This window comes from Trichosurus vulpecula, chromosome 5 (assembly GCF_011100635.1).
Source record: "Trichosurus vulpecula isolate mTriVul1 chromosome 5, mTriVul1.pri, whole genome shotgun sequence".
Lineage (NCBI taxonomy): Eukaryota > Metazoa > Chordata > Mammalia > Diprotodontia > Phalangeridae > Trichosurus > Trichosurus vulpecula.
Window position 1 is genome coordinate 95,545,527 of NC_050577.1, and position 16,722 is coordinate 95,562,248.

Here is a 16,722-nt window from a genome sequence, read left to right on the forward strand (position 1 = left end):
CCCCGCCTCCCTCCCCAAGATGGCAAGGAATCCCATATATCTTCCAAGTATAACTTCGCATTGAATTAATTTACACACTAGTCAAGCTATGGAGAAGAATTATGACCAATGGAATGAATCATGAGAAAGAAGAAACAGAACCAAAAAAAAAATCAAAGAACAAAAAGAGAGAAAAAAGGGGGGGAGGGGAGGTGAGCATAAAGCGTGCCTCAATCTGCCTTCATACTTCATAGTTCTTTCTCTGGATATAGATAGTATTCTCCATCATGAGTCCTTTGGAGTTGTCTTTGCACCTTGTGTTGCTGAGAAGAGCAAAGTCTGTCAGGCTTAGTCCTCACAGAGTGCATATATCTGTGGTTGTGTATAATGTTCTCCTGCCTCTGCTGTGCTCACTCAGCATTATGTCATGTAGATTTTTCCAGGTTGTTATGAAATCCATATCATCCCCATTTTTTATTGCACAATAGTATTCCATTACTTTCATATACCACAGCTTGTTCAGCCATTCCCCAATTGATGGGCATCCCTTTGATTTCCAATTCTTTGCTACCACAAAAAGAGCCGCTATAAATATTTTTGTACATGTGGGTCCTTTTCCCACTTGTGTGATCTCTTTGGATTACAACCCTAGAAGTGGTATTACTGGGTCAAAAGGTATGAACATTTTATCGCCCTTTGGGCATAGTTACAAATTGCTCTCCAGAATGGCTGGATCAGTTCACAACTCCACCAGCAATATAACAATGTTCCAATTTTCCCACATCCTCTCCAGCATTTATCATTTTCCTATTTTGTTATTTTAGCCAATCTAACAGGAGAGATGTGGTACCTAAGAGTTGTTTTGATTTGCATTTCTCTAATCAGTAGTGATTTTGAGCATTTTTTCATATGCCTGTAGATATCTTTAGTTTCTTCCTCTGAAAACTGTCTGTTCATATCCTTTGACCATTTCTCAATTGGGGAATGACTTGTTTTCCTATATATTTGGCTCTGTTCACTGTATATTTTAGAAATGAGGCCTTTATCAGAGATACTAGTAGTAAAAATTTTCTCCCAATTTTCTGCTTCCCTCCTAATCTTTGTTGCATTGGCTTTTTTTGTACAAAAGCATTTCAATTTAACATAATCAAAATTATCCATTTTGCATTTTGTAATGTTCTCTATCTCTTGTTGGCTCATGAATTCTTTACTTTTCCATAAAACTGATAGATAAACTATACCTTGCTCTCCCAAATTCCTTGTAGCTTCGGCCTTTATTCCTAAATCATGAACCCATTTTGACTTTATTTTGGTATATGGTGTAAGATATTGGCCTATGCCCAGTTTCTGCCCTACCATTTTCCAATTTTCCCAGCAGTTTTTGTGAAATAGTGAATTCTTAGCCCAGAAGCTGGCCTCTTTGGGTTTATCAAAGAGTAGATTGCTATAGTCATTGACTTCTCCATCTTGTGTACCTATCCTATTCCACTGATCCGCAACTCTGTTTCTTAGCCAGTACCAGGTAATTTTGATGACTGCTGCTCTACAGTACAGTTTAATATCTGGTATGACTAGGCCACCTTCTGTAGCATTTCTTTTCATTAATACCCTAGATATTCTAGACCTCTTGTTCTTCCAGATAAATTTTGTTATTATTTTATCCAGCTCTATAAAACAATTTTTTGGTAGTTCAATTGGTATGCCACAGAATAGATAGATTAATTAAGGTAAAATTGTCATTTTTATTATATTAGCACAGGCTAACCATGAGCAACTGATATTTTTCCATTTCCTTAGATCTGACTTTGCGTGAAAAGTGTTTCATAATTATGTTCATATAGACCCTGGGTTTGTCTTGGCAGATAAACTCCCAAATATTTTGTAGTGTCTACAGTAACTTGAATGGAATTTCTCTTTCTATCTCTTGCTGTTGGGCTTTGTTAGTAGTGTATAGGAATGCTGAGGATTTGTGTGGGTTTATTTTATATCCTGCAACTTTGCTAAAGTTGTTTATTATTTCAAGTAGTTTTTACTTGATTCTCTAGGATTCTCTAAGTAAATCATCATATCATCTGCAAAAAGTGATAATTTAGCTGGCTTCCAAAAAGGCACTCAGAGTCCTTAAGAGTCTACCCTATGGGACTTGGGGGGGGGGGGGCGGGGCCAAGATGGTGGCTGGAAAGCAGGGACCAGCATGAGCTCCCCACTGAGTCCCTCCAAAAACCTATAAAAATGGCTCTGAACCAATTCTAGAACTGCAGAACCCACAAAACAGCAGAGGGAAGCAGGGGTCCAGCCCAGGACAGCCTGGATGGTCTCTGGGTGAGGTCTATCCCACATGGAGCTGGGAACTGGGAGCTGGGAGCTGGGAGCAGAGCAGAGCAGAACCCAGTGCAAGAGGCTCAGACCAACCAGACCAGGGGCCGGGCAGAGCAGGCCCTAGCACCCTGAATCAGTGAGCTGTGGCAGTTACCAGACTTCTCAACCCACAAACACCAAAGACAACAGAGAAGGTTAGTGGGAAAAGCTTTGGGGGTGGAAGGAGTTTGAGGTTCCAACACTGCCCCCAAGGCATCGGGGTGGGGCAGCTACAGCTGCAGCTCCAGCCCCAGGCTGACCTGGTGGGAGGAATTAAGTGGCGGATCAGAGCAGGAGTGCACAGTCTGCTGAAGATCTAAGCCCAGTCCGGGCTGGGGGTTCTTGGGGAAGGAGGAGTGCTGGTGTGGCAGAGCTGGTGCATCCCCCCCAAACATGGAACATAGAACTCTTTAGTCTACAAGCAGTCATACCCTGCTGAAAAACTCAAGGGTCAAGTTAGTTGGTTGGGAATATGGCCAGGCAGTGAAAACGTGCCCAGATTCAGTCTCAGACTTTGGATTCTTTCTTTGGTGACAAAGAAGATCAAACATACAGCCTAAAGAAGTCAACAAAGTGCAAGAGCCTACACCAAAAGCCTCCAAGAAAAACATGAACTGGTTCCAGGCCATGGAAGAGCTCAAAAAGGATTTGGAAAAGCAAGTTAGAGAAGTAGAGGAAAAATTGGGAAGAGAAATGAGAAGGATGCGAGAAAACCATGAAAAACAAGTCAATGACTTGCTAAAGGAGACACAAAAAATGCTGAAAAATACACTGAAGAAAACAACACCTTAAAAAACAGACTAACTCAAATGGCAAAAGATCTCCAAAAAGCCAATGAGGAGAAGAATGCCTTGAAAGGCAGAATTAGCCAAATGGAAAAGGAGGTCCAACGGATCACTGAAGAAAATACTACTTTAAAAATTAGATTGGAGCAAGTGGAAGCTAGTGACTTGATGAGAAATCAAGATATTATAAAACAGAACCAAAGGAATGATAAAATGGAAGACAATGTGAAATATCTCATTCCAAACCACTGACCTGGAAAATAGATCCAGGAGAGATAATTTAAAAATTATTGGACTACCTGAAAGCCATGATCAAAAAAAGAGCCTAGATATCATCTTTCAAGAAATTATCAAGAAGAACTGCCCTGATATTCTAGAGCCAGAGGGCAAAATAGAAATTGAAAGAATCCACTGATCACCTCCTCAAATAGATCCCAAAAAGAAATCTCCTAGGAATATTGTCACCAAATTCCAGAGCTCCCAGATCAAGGAGAAAATACTGCAAGCAGCCAGAAAGAAACAATTTGAGTATTGTGGAAACACAATCAGAATAACTCAAGATCTGGCAGCTGCTACATTAAGAGATTGAAGGGCTTGGAATACGATATTCCGGAGGTCAATGGAGCTAGGAATGAAACCTAGAATCACCTACCCAGCAAAACTGAGTATCATGCTCCAAGGCAAAATACGGATTTTCAATAAAACAGAGGACTTTCAAGCTTTCTCAGTGAAAAGACCAGAGCTGAATAGAAAATTTGACTTTCAAACACAAGAATCAAGAGAAGCATGAAAAGGTAATCAAGAAAAAGAACAAGAAAAAGAAATTGCAAGGGACTTACTAAAGTTGAACTGTTTTGTTTACATTCCTACATATAAAGATGATGTGTATGATTCATGAGACCTCAATATCATAGTAACTGAAAGGAATATGCATATATATATATGTTTATGTGTATATATATATATAAGTGAATGTGCATGCATGTATATATGTATGTATGTATATATATATATATATTTAGAGAGAGAGAGACAGACAGAGAGAGAGAGAGAGAAAGAGAGAGAGAGAGAGTGGACATAGGGTGAGTTGAAGATGAAGGGAAGATATATAAAAGAAATAAAATCAAATTAAGGGATGAGAGAGGAATATATTGAGAGAGGGAGATAGGGAGAGATAGAATGGGGTGGATTATCTCTCATAAAGGTGGCAAGAGGAAGCAGTTCTGTGGGAGGAGGGGAGAGGGCAGGTGAGGGGGGAATGAGTGAACCTTGCTCTCATCAAATTTGGCCTAAGGAGGGAATACCATACATACTCAATTGGGTATCTTACCCCACAGGAAAGAAGAGGGAAGAAGATAAAAAAGGGGGGGATGATGGAGGGGAGGGCAGATGGGGGTGGAGGTAATGAAAAACAAACACTTTGGAAAGGGGACAGGGTCAAGGGAGAAAATTCAATAAAGGGGGATGGGTTGGGAAGGAGCAAAATATAGTTAGTCTTTTACAACATGAGTATTGTGGAAGGATTATACATAATGATACACATGTGGTCTATGTTGAATTGCTTGACTTCTTAGGGAGGGTGGGTGGGAAGTGAAGAGGGGAGAGAATTTGGAACTCAAAGTTTTAAAAACAGATGTTCAAAAACAAAAAAAAAAATTTTTATGCAACTAGAAAATAAGATACACAGGCAATAGGGCATAGAAATTTATCTTGCCCTACAAGAAAGGAAGGGAAAAGGGGATGGGAGGGGAGTGGGGTGACAGAAGGGAAGGCTGAATGGGGAACAGGGCAACCAGAATATACATCATCTTGGAGTGGGGGGGAGGGTAGAAATGGGGAGAAAATTTGTAATTCAAACTCCTGTGAAAATCAATGCTGAAAACTAAATATGTTAAATAAATAAATTTAAAAAAAAAAGAGTCTAGCCTATGGTGTGGCTTCTTGAGGATCTGGCCAATATAGCTAATCCCTAATAAACTTTGTCTTTTTCCTTCTTTGCCTATTCTAATTCCTTCAATTTCTTTTTCTTCTCTTATTGCTACAGCTAACGTCTCTAGTACCAAATTGAATAGTAGGGGTGAAAACGGACATCCTTGTTTCACCCCTGATCTTATTGGGAATGCATCTAGCTTATCCCCATTACATATAATGCTTGTTACTTATAATAATAAGTAGTTGCTATTTATAACTTTAAGGAAGGCTCCATTTATTCGTATGCTTTCTAGTGTTTTTAATAGGAATGGGTGTTGTATTTTGTCAAAAGCTTTTTCTGCATCTATTGAGATGATCTTATGGTTTCTGCTAGTTTTGTGGTTGATATGGTCAATTATGCTAATACTTTTCCTAATATTGAACCAGCCTTGCATTCCTAGAATAAATCCTACCTGGTCATAGTGTATTATTCTCGTGATAAGTTGCTGAAATCTTTTTGCTAATATTTTATTTAAAATTGTTGCATCAATATTCATTAGGGACATTGGTCTATAACTTTCTTTCCCTGTTATGACTCTACCTGGTTTGGGTATTAGTAACACATTTGTGTCATAAAACGAATTTGGTAGAACTCCTTCTTCACCTATTTTCCCAAATAATATACAAAGTATAGGAATTAATTGTTCTTTAAATGTTTGATAGAATTCACATGTAAAACCATCTGGCCCTGGAGATTTTTTCCTAGGTAGTTCATTGATGGCTTGCTCAATTTCTTTTTCTGAGATTGGGTTATTTAGAAATTTTACTTCCTCTTCTGTTAACCTGAGCAATTTATGTTTTTGTAGATATTCATCGATATCTCTAAGGTTGTCAAATTTATGGGCATACAATTGGGCAAAATAATTCTGAATTATTGTTTTGATTTCCTCTTCATTAGAGGTGAATTCACCCTTTTCATTTTTGATACCGGTTTTTTGATTTTCTTCTTTCTTTTTTTAAATCAAATTGAGCAAAGATTTATCAATTTTATTGGTTTTTTCATAAAACCAGCTCTTTGTTTTATTTATTAATTCAATACTTTTCCTGGTTTCAATTTTATTAACCTCTCCTTTTATTTTCAGTATTTCTAATTTGGTATTTATTTGGGGATTTTCAATTTGTTCTTTTTCTAGCTTTTTCAGTTGTATGCCCAAATCATTGATCTCCTTTTTCCCTATTTTATTCATGTAAGCATTTAGAGATATAAAACTTCCCCTAAGAACTGCTTTTGCTGCATCCCATAAGTTTTGGTATGTTGTCTCGTCATTGTCATTCTCTTGAATGAAGTTATTAATTGTTTCTCTGGTTTGTTCTTTGGCCCACTCATTCTTTACAATTAGATTATTTAGTCTCCATTTAATTTTTAGCTTATTTTTCCATGGTTCTTTGTTACAAATAATTCTTATTGCATCATGATCTGAAAAGGATGCTTTGACTACTTCTGCCTTTCTGCCCTGGATTGTGAGGTTTTTATGCCCTAATACATGGTCAGTTTTTGAGTATGTGCCATGTACTTTTGAGAAGAAAGTATATTCCTTTTTATCTCCATTCAGTTTTCTCCAGAGGTCTATCATATGTGCCTTTTCTAAAATTCTGTTCACCTCCTTAACTTCTTTCTTATTTATTTTGAGGTTAGATTTATCAAGTTCAGAAAGGGGGAGGTTGAGGTCTCCCAATATTATAGTTTTGCTGTCTATTTCTTCCTGTAACTCCCTTAACCTCTCCTCTAAGAATCTGTGTGCCGTACCACTTGGTGCATGTATGTTGAACAATGATATTGCTTCATTGTTTATGGTGCCTTTTAGCAGGATGTAGTGTCCTTCCTTATCTCTTTTAATTAAATCTATCTTTACTTTTGCTTTGTCTGAGATTAGGATTGCTACACCTGCATTTTTTACTTTAGCTGAGGCACAATATATTTTACTCCAGCCTTTTACCTTTACCCTGTGTGTATCCCCCTGTTTCAAATGTGTTTCTTGTAAATAGCATATTGTAGGATTATGGTTTTTAATCCATTCTGCTATCTGCTTCTGTTTTGTGGGGGAATTCATCCCATTCACATTCACAGTTATGATTTCTATCTGTGTCTTTTTCTCCATCCTATTTCCCTCTGTTTATGCTTTTATTTCTCCCTTTCCCCTTCCACTCCTCAACAAAATTTTGCTTTTTACTGCCGCCTTCCTCAGTTTACCCTCCCTCTTTATTCCCCTCCCTTATCTTACCATTTCCTTTTTCCCCCTTTCCCCTCCTACTTCCTGTAGGACAAGTTAGATTTCTGTACTTATCAGTGTATGTTATTCCCTTCTTGAACCAGATCAGATTACAGTAAAAATCAAATACTGCTCTTCTCTCTCCCTTCTTTCCCTCTACTAAAATGTGTTTTTGTGCCTCTTCATTTGGTGTAATTTACCCTTTTCTACTACCACCTTACCTCTTCTCTCATAGCCCTCCCTTTACGTCTCTTAATTATGTTTTTTATCCTTTATCAGTTATTTTGTACAGACATTCACAGTCTATGTGTATCCCTTTCAATTGTCATAATAGCTGTACTATTCTCAAGACTGACATATATATGAAACATACACAAGATGATATAATCCTATATAAAGATGTAAATAATTTACCCTTATTGATTAATAAGATTTGTCGGGTTTTTCCCCCTGTTTACCTTTTTATGTCTCTCTTGAGTTTTGTATTTGGAGATCCAATTTTCCATTGAGCTCTGGCCTTTTCATCAGGAAGGTCTGGAATTCCCTTATTTCATTGAATGTCCATCTCTTTGCCTGAAAAAGTACGCTAAGTTTTGCTGGGTAGTTGATCCTTGGCTGTAGTCCCAGCTCCTTTGCCCTTTGGAATATCATATTCCAATTTCTCCTGTCTTTTAAAGTGGAACCTGAGAGATCCTGCATGATCCTGACTGTAGTTCCATGATATTTGAATTGTTTCTTTTTGGCTGCTTGCAGTATTTTCTCCTTGACGTTGTAAATCTGAAATTTGGCTATAATATTTCTTGGTGTTTTCAGGTTGGGATCTCTTTCAGGGGGTGATCAGTGAATTCTTTCAATGACTATTTTTCCCTCTGGTTCTAGGACTTCTGGGCAGTTATCTTGGATAATTTCTTCGAAGATACTGTCAAAGCTTTTTTTCATTGTGAATTTCCGGTAGACCAATAACTCTTAAATTGTCTCTCCTGGATCTATTTTCCAGGTCAGTTGTTTTCCCAATCAGATATTTCACATTTTTTTCTATTTTTTCATTTTTCACATTTTGTTTTATTACTTCTTGATGCCTCATAGGTTCATTAGCTTCCACTTACTCAACTTTAATTTTTAATGAGTTACTGTCTTCATTTTGCTTTTGAGTCTCCTTTTCCAGTTGGTTGATTTTACCTCTCATGGCGTCTTTTTCTCTATTTAGATTCTGAATCTCCGTAGCCATTTCGCCAATCTTATTCTTTAGGGACTTGATTTCGTCAGTGGATTTTTTTTTCCATTTTTTCCATTTTTTCTTTTACCTCCCTAATTTGGTTTATCCTCCTTTAGGTCTTCCAGTAATGCTTTTAGGGCCTGACAGCAGTTCACATTACCTTTTGAGGTATCAGATGTGGGTATAGTGTCATTGCTATCCTCTTCCAAATTGGTATTTTGATCATGCCTCTCTCCATAAAAAGAATTAATGGTCCTCAGGTTTTTTGTGTTCTTTTTCATGTTGGTTAGCCTTTTCCTGGCTTTACAATAAATTTCTTCTTTTGGGGCTCAGGGCTCTCTGTCCCAGCTTTCTTATTCTGGGGATTGTGAGTCTAGTTATTGGCTGTCTGAAGTCTCTTCCCCTAGGGTTGCTCTCCAGCACTGTTGCTCCTCAGCAACGGTCTCAGCTCTTTGTTGTTCAAGCTGGTGTCTGGCACTTCCCCTGGGGGAGCAAGAGTATGTCTGGGTTCTCGGTGTTGACCCCTGCTTTCTCTGCCCCCTGGGACTCAGGAAATCCTACTGCTCAGCCACTGAAGCTCCATTTCTGTCTCCTCTATTCCAGCATCTTTTTCCGAGGAATTCTCCGGGTGGGGAGGGGAGAGATTAGACTCGTTTACTTGGCCATTATGTCTCCTGGAAGTTCAAGAAAACGGGTTTCATATGTTTGGGCTGCAAGCCTCAGGAGTTGATATCTCATAGCCAGTGCCATTGTGCTGCCTCTTGTCGCTTCCACAGACTGTCATCCTGTGTTGGGAGGCCTGGGGAGCTCTGCTGGTTTCGGGTGCCCAGCTTTCTTCCAGCCTGTCTCCCATGTGGGTTTCCTGGCCGGCCACTTCCGCTTTGGTGCTGTCTGGAGCAGCTCCTTATGCCAAGTGCTCTCTAAGCCTACAGATGAATTCCTTCAGCCTTTCAGACTCTTCTGGCTTGGAAATTTGCCCCACTCAGACGGTTCGCAGTTTCTAACTCTCTCAAATCTGCTCAAGTTCACTTTTTAATAGGAATCTGACAGAACTTGTGAGAGAGCTCCAGTAAGACGCTGTTTTCATGTGGCCATCTTGGCTCCTGTTTGTTCTCTTTTGACTTGTAAATGTTTCCTTCTTTGAGTTTTACATGTGTTTGCGGAAAGGTATCTGATGGTACAGTGTCCAGGTTTTCTGAGACACAGGAGAAATCCCCCAAAGTGAACCCAGACCCTGCTATGGCTGCAGCTGCTCACAAGTTTTATCCAGTCAGAAGTCTGGAATAATAATACTTGCCTGACACAAGGTTAACACAGGTCAGAATAGTGGAGAAGTACAACCTCATCTGACTTCCACTATAGGTTTTAAGGGACTTAGGACCACTGAGCCCAAGTGACTCCATATTGGAATTCTAGCATTATAACCATAACATCAAACAATATACAAATTACAATTTTCACACTCCTCATTGTCTCTAGGGGAAAATTCAAATTCTTTACCCCAGAGATTAAAGTCCTTCATAATCTAGCTCTATTCTACCTTTACATGTGTATTTCATGTTCCTCCCCTCCATTTACGCCACATTGCATCCCAATGGCCTTCTTAGTGTCCTCTGAAGTTGGCATTCCATTTCCTCACCAAAGCTCTTCTTTGCACAGGTCATCCCCTAGGCCTGGATTACACTTCTTCCTCACCTCTGCCTAGTAGAATCCTCACCTTCCTTCAGTGCTCAGCTCAGGTGACACTTTCTCCGTGTGGCCTTCCTTGTTCCCCCAAAGTTGTCAGTGTTTTCTCCTTCCCCAAGGACAGCAAAATGGACTGAATCTGTGATTTCACAGTACAGAGATCTCTGAGCAATAAACTCTCTCTACCAAGACAGGCTGGCAACTTTTCTGCAACTTATATGCCTCAAGAATTGGAAAATGTGGAATGGCTGAATAAGTTGTGATATATGGTGGTGATGGAATAATATTGTGCAGTTAGAAATGAGGAAGGGTGTTACAAATGAAAATCAAGAAAAGCTAGACTGAGGCACTATCTCTCTGAGAAATATAACAGTTCATTATCAGGGGTGCTACCTCTTAATAAAGTAGTGCAGTGTTGATGTGATTAAAGATAGTTCCCATCCATTTAATAGGCCTCGCATGGAGCTAGTTAAGGGAAGCTTGATTAGGGGAGACTTGTTTGTAGGAAGGCCCACACTCTTTTGCTGATTAGGTGTGACACCCCAGGTCCATACCCTTTTGCTGATTAGGTATAAAGCCCTTGGGCACTAAGAATGGTGTGTGTGTGTGTGTGTGTGTGTGTGTGTGTGTGTGTGTGTATATATATACATATACATATATTATATATGTATGTGTATGTGTATATGTATGTATATATATATATATATATGTTCTTAGGATAGCCATTAAGGTGACAATTGAAAATTCACAGAATCGAGAAATCAGAATTCAGAAGGAAAATTCAGCCCAAGGAGAAGGAGAGAGAGATGGAGAAATGAAAAGAGAGAGAGAGACAGAGAGAACTGCAATGGCTTTCAGAACCACAAGCTTTCAGAACTGTGGGAAGAGAGGAAGAGGCAAGCAGAGAGTTAAGATTTGTGAGTGAGTATTTAGGGGAAGGCCCTAGCAGAGGGGAAGGTTGCAGGATGACTTGGTTCTTTGTTGCAATATTGTGTTTTAATTTCCTTGCTGTTACATTGAAGTGGACTTACTGGTTTGGGGATACAGTTGTTGCTATGTCAAATTGGAATTATTGGTTGGGGGATCTGATCCTCTAGTGTCTGAATAAATGTTTTACTTCTTTGGCCTTCTACATAGAGAGTCTCTTATATTTTGAGATTCTGAACCATTTAGGCATATTCATGATCACCTTTGATATTGTGAATCTTGCCTTACTGATACAAACAGGTCTAATGTCTTGCCTCAGTTTCTAGCTAAAGGCAAAGAATTGAAGATTCAACTCCTTTTTATGGGCAAAGAACAATGAACAGAACAGATTAGGTAAGGACATCATACAGTTGGTTATGGGGTTGGCAACACCACCAGGGTGAGGAATCCTGATTGGTTACACTGAGGGAAGGCATTTAAACACACACACACACACACACACACACACACACACACACGAGAATAGGGCCAACATTCTCTATTTTAAAAGAATAGGTTAGCTGCATCCCAAGACCACTGATGGTGGACCAGGGTTACCAGATTCAGTGGCACCTGGAGATGGGGTATAATCATTTTTATCTTTGCAATGATAAGACTAAGAAGGGACAAGGTCAGGTTATCCACTCTCAAGGACAGCACACAGATGTTATGGAATTTCTCAGAAGCTGAAATTATCAGAGATAACAAGCTTCCTTAACACAAAACAATTTGCAGGTGGTGCTAGGAAAACTATTCCCTTAGAGAGAAAGTGTTTTATGAGAGTACTGAATTTAGCTCAGACTTTTTCTTTAATTAAAAATAATTAATGGGGAGAATAGACTTTGACACCTAACTGTGAGAGAAGATGACTGAACTCTTGAAGTCATGTTTCTTCACTTCAGGACAAAGAACAGGCAGAGGTTTGTTATAAAGAATGCAGAATATGATTGCAGAATGGAATCAATCACAAAGTGGAAATAAAATATAAAATATTGGATTAAGAATTATCACAACGGGATGGTTTAAGAAAAACCTGAGAAGAAGTCTATGAACTGATGCAAAGTGAAGTGAGCAGAACCAGGAGAATCTTGTACACAGCCTCAGCAATATTATAACACAAATCAAGTGTAAAAGACTTAGCTACTCGGATCAATACAATAATCCATGACAATCACAAAGGACTCATGATGAAAAATGCCGTCAAAGCACAGAGAGAGACCTGATGAACTCTGAGTTAAGATTGAAGCTTTTTGTTTTCACTCTATTTTTCTTGCCCTTTTGAAATTCACCAGCAGCTTCAGGTGCTCCGTGGAGAAATGACAGGAGTTGGGCACAGTCTGAATCAGAACTCAACTCTATTCAAGCAAGCAACAGACTTTTATACTGTTTCTTAACCATTACCTAATGCATTGCTTTGTTACTTTACTGAGACATCCTGCCACGGGTCTCACATAGCCCATGTAGCATAGATACACCATGCTCACTATATTGCAACACTCCTGATCATTCCCCTGCAGATACCCATACTGAAACATTTCTGTTCTTTCTCATGAGGATCACAGCAGCGAGGGTGGTTCCAGACCCACGCCCTCTTACCTTACATAGTCTTGCCTTGCACAGGCCTAGGAGGTTTACCAAAATATAGCTGGATCTCCACATGCTGCTCTGCACATCCTCAAGGGTAGCTAAAGCAGGCTCAGGCTGAAAGGAAAACGTCATTTACCTCTCTCACCAAGGACCATCTCAGAGCTAGCCCCCTACACCTTTTTTTTTCTACAGGGCTAATATGGGGATGTTTTACATGGCTTTGCACGTACAATGGGTATTCTATTGCTTGCCCTCTCAATGGGTGGGGTATGGAATGGAGGAAAGAAGAGAATTTATAATTCAAAATTTTAAAAGTTAGTGTTAAACATTTTTTAAATATGTAAAAAAAAAAAGAATGGAAAAAAGAGCATCCTAGGGCAGTCACTGAGAGGGTAACTTCCCCAAAGTCAGCCAGTATCAGAAGTAGGACTGGAATCCAGGTGTCCCTGGCTGAGCCTTGATCTCTATTATACCACACCCCATCTCTTCCTCCAATTACCTTTTATTTAATTATTTATGCCCATAGTATAGACTCAAGTAGAGAGTGAGCCTTTTGAGGACTGGGCATGGTTTGGCCTCTCTTTGTGACCTCAGGGCTTAGTGCAGTAGCTGGCACATAGTAGACACTTAGCAAGTGCTTGTGGCCTTGTTGATTTGGCCAGAAGGAAACAGTTCTGAGTAATTGCAAAACATAGTAATGGTCCCCAGGGAACAGATACATTCCCCACCCTTGCCAGAGAGACACCAAGGGCAAAAAGATGCACTGGTTAGACAAGGTCACTGTTTCAAATTATTTCCTTTCACTCTTTGTTGCAAGGGAGTGCTCCCTGGTGGGGGAGGGGATAAGATCCAGAAACCATGGTGATGGAAAAAAACAAAAGGTATCAGTAAAATTATTTGTGTCCAGATTTATTGAACATTCATAGCATCCATTGAAGTACAAATCACTGATCTCTACTGAGCACGAGACAGCTGGGATGGGGCACAGGTGATCAAAGCTCTGTCTGAACACACTCTTCCAACTCTCTCTGCTCCTGACCTCTGCCTAGAGTTGCTGAGGAGGAGAAGGGAGGATAGGGCCTGCACCTGGGACAGGGACAAGAAAGAGGCAGGTTCGTCCCTTTGGGGCCAGATGTGTAGCAGTGGGAACCTGCTGCCACACCAGCCACTGCTACTGCTGTTCCCACCACTAGCTGCAGTGTTAAGCCTCAGTTCCAGCTCCCAGGATGTTTCCCTTCTCCTCAGCCCACACCAGAAAATTGGGGAGGAAGGAGGGGCTAGGAGAGCAAAGTTAAATAGGGGTTAGGAAACTACCAGCAAACACTTGGATTTTTTCACCAATCTTAGATCACTAAACAAAAGGGGAGGTGAATGCAGGTAATTCATCCTCAAAACAAACCTAGACCCAGGAGCCAAGGGCAGGGAGTCTGAGAGGGAGGGATGCTCATACTGAGAATCCAATAGTCAGCTCTCCTGAGCATGCTTGAGCTGCCTCTAGCACACCAGGGTTAGGGGGGTCAGGTTGTGCGGTCCAACCCCCTCAATTCATAGGTCAGGCAACTAAGACCCAGAGAAATAAAGTGATTTGGGGATTTTACGCCAGACATGAGGAGAAGATGAGGCCACTGCAGGCCAGTGGGGAAGACATTTGGAGGCCACATCACACCTTGTCATAATAATAGCAGCTGGTATTTACAAAGGCTTTACAAGTTTACAAGTCACTTTCATAGACATTATGTTATTTGGTGTGAAACTCAGAGAGAAGAATTGTGGAGGAAACAGAAAACCCATGTGAGATTGACTAACTGTGTGAGTGTGGGCAAGTAATCTAACTTGTCTGGGTCTCAGTTTCCTTAAAAGTTACATAAAGTTGGACCATGTGACCTCCAAGATCCCTCTGGATATATGAGCCTCTGACTCTATCTGACTGTCTGTCTCTTTCTCTTTATGTTTACATACCCCAAAAGCTTAAAAGTTTGGTTAAACAATGAGGAAATAAGCATTTTCTTATGGAGATAATGTCTTCCAGCCTCCTGGAAGTTTCTGGAAATCTCAAGGGAGATGTAATTTGAGGAGGGAACAGACAGTTTCAGAGAGGGCAGTTTGGGAACTCAGTGAGTGACCACTGACCCCCCACAGGAAACACAGGTCCATACTGGATTCTGGGTAAGAGAGAAGAGTTAGCCTTACACATGACACATGAAGTCTAAGTATTCCTGAACATTTTTATTGCAGAAAACAAGTACTCACCAGGAACGACACACTGAGGAAAGAAGGTCTATGCCTGAGGACCAGCAGGATAGACCTGAACCCAGTCCCTCAGAGACCAAGCTTGCCAGAACCATTGCCTAGAATGCAAATTATATCCAACAAATGTATGTATCTCTCAGATTCCCTGAACTGAAGGCTGTCCACTCCTCATGAGGTTTCCCTCCTCTGACTATTCCAATCCTGGCCTATTTTCTTGTGAGGAGGAGGGTGGTGGTTACCCATCCCCTCAAAATCCCAGCTGCCCCACTCCCTCTCTGCCATCCCAGAAAATACTGAACTAAGAGTTTTCAGTATCTGAGAAGACTTCCAGTGACTATGGGCCAGTTGGGAGTTCCTGTTGTATTTTACCAACTCATCCATCTGAGGAGGGCCTTTGGCAGGACTGTAGCTAAAATCATGTCAATACCCACAATCATCTGTAGTGGAGAAGTGACATTTGGTGGGAGTTGTATCATTCATATGAGTTGGGTTGACAGGACCTTCCAAGTGTGGGGTGCTCCTGACCTCATCCCATATCCTAGAGTGGATTTAGCTGTCTAGGAAGGCCAGGTATAAACTCAGTCTGGGATGACCTTACACTGGAAGCATTTTGGACATGGGTGTCCTCTGAATGGGCTGCTTGATTCAGGGTTACAGAATCAGGCCAGGAGGATCACTAAGAAGCTCTTTTCTTGCCTGAAGAAAATGTTCAGCTTTGGGGGGAAGGAGGAGATGGTATCAGGGAGTTCCCTATTTCTCTCCTGAAGAATACCATCAGAGAGAAAGGAAAGAGCCCAGATTGTCTGAGTCTGGGAAAAGGGTGAAGAGCCAGCTCTGTGCAGGCTATTCCAACTGGGGATGATGGATGACTGCTGTCAAGGTCCCCTCATTCAAGTCAATACCCACATTGAGTATGAGGCTTAGAGGGTCCTTCAGATCCTATCAGGGTGACTAATGGTAGACTTCACATCTAACTTGCAGTATTCAAAAAAGGATAATGATGATATGTGATGAGATCTCAAAAGCTCTGATCTGCTTGCAGGGAGAAAATACCCTGACCAGAGGCTGGGCCTTAGCAGTCCATTTTCAGAAACTGGTTTGAATTATTTCAGCTGGGTGTAATCCAAGTTTCATGGCCTGGTCAATATTAACCAGGCTCACAAGAGCCTTCATGTTATCAACTACAAGGTCAATTAATGAATAAGTAATTAGAGATCTTACTGCAGAGATGACAAGGACACTCCATGGTGTTATAAAAAGAGTTCTTTAAATGAAGTCAATGCAAATTTACGCAAAGTGAGAACTGTCTGTACTCCTAAAAATAGCAGTATAGAATGGGCATTCACAATTCCAGATCCAAGGGTCTCTTTTGTTTTGCTGCATATATTGAAATGCTCTACTTTTTAGTACTTGAGTTCAAGATAAAAAAAAATTTACATGCTAAAAGAGAACAGAATAGGAAAAAAGGAAGGGGAGACACTGATTGGAGCCAACTCTTTCAAGAATTTCAGCCACCAGGTAGAAGAGAGCTAGTTGGGATGGCAGGATCCAGTGAGACTTTGGAGAACTTTACATGGATACCACAGTAAACTTTCTACCTGAAACTGCTCAAATTCCATGTGAAAGCAATTCCTTTACACATGCATTCTACAAGAGTTTTTATTAAATAAAACAAAGTTCTTTTCCTATTCCTTTTGGGCATCCAAAGTTTCAT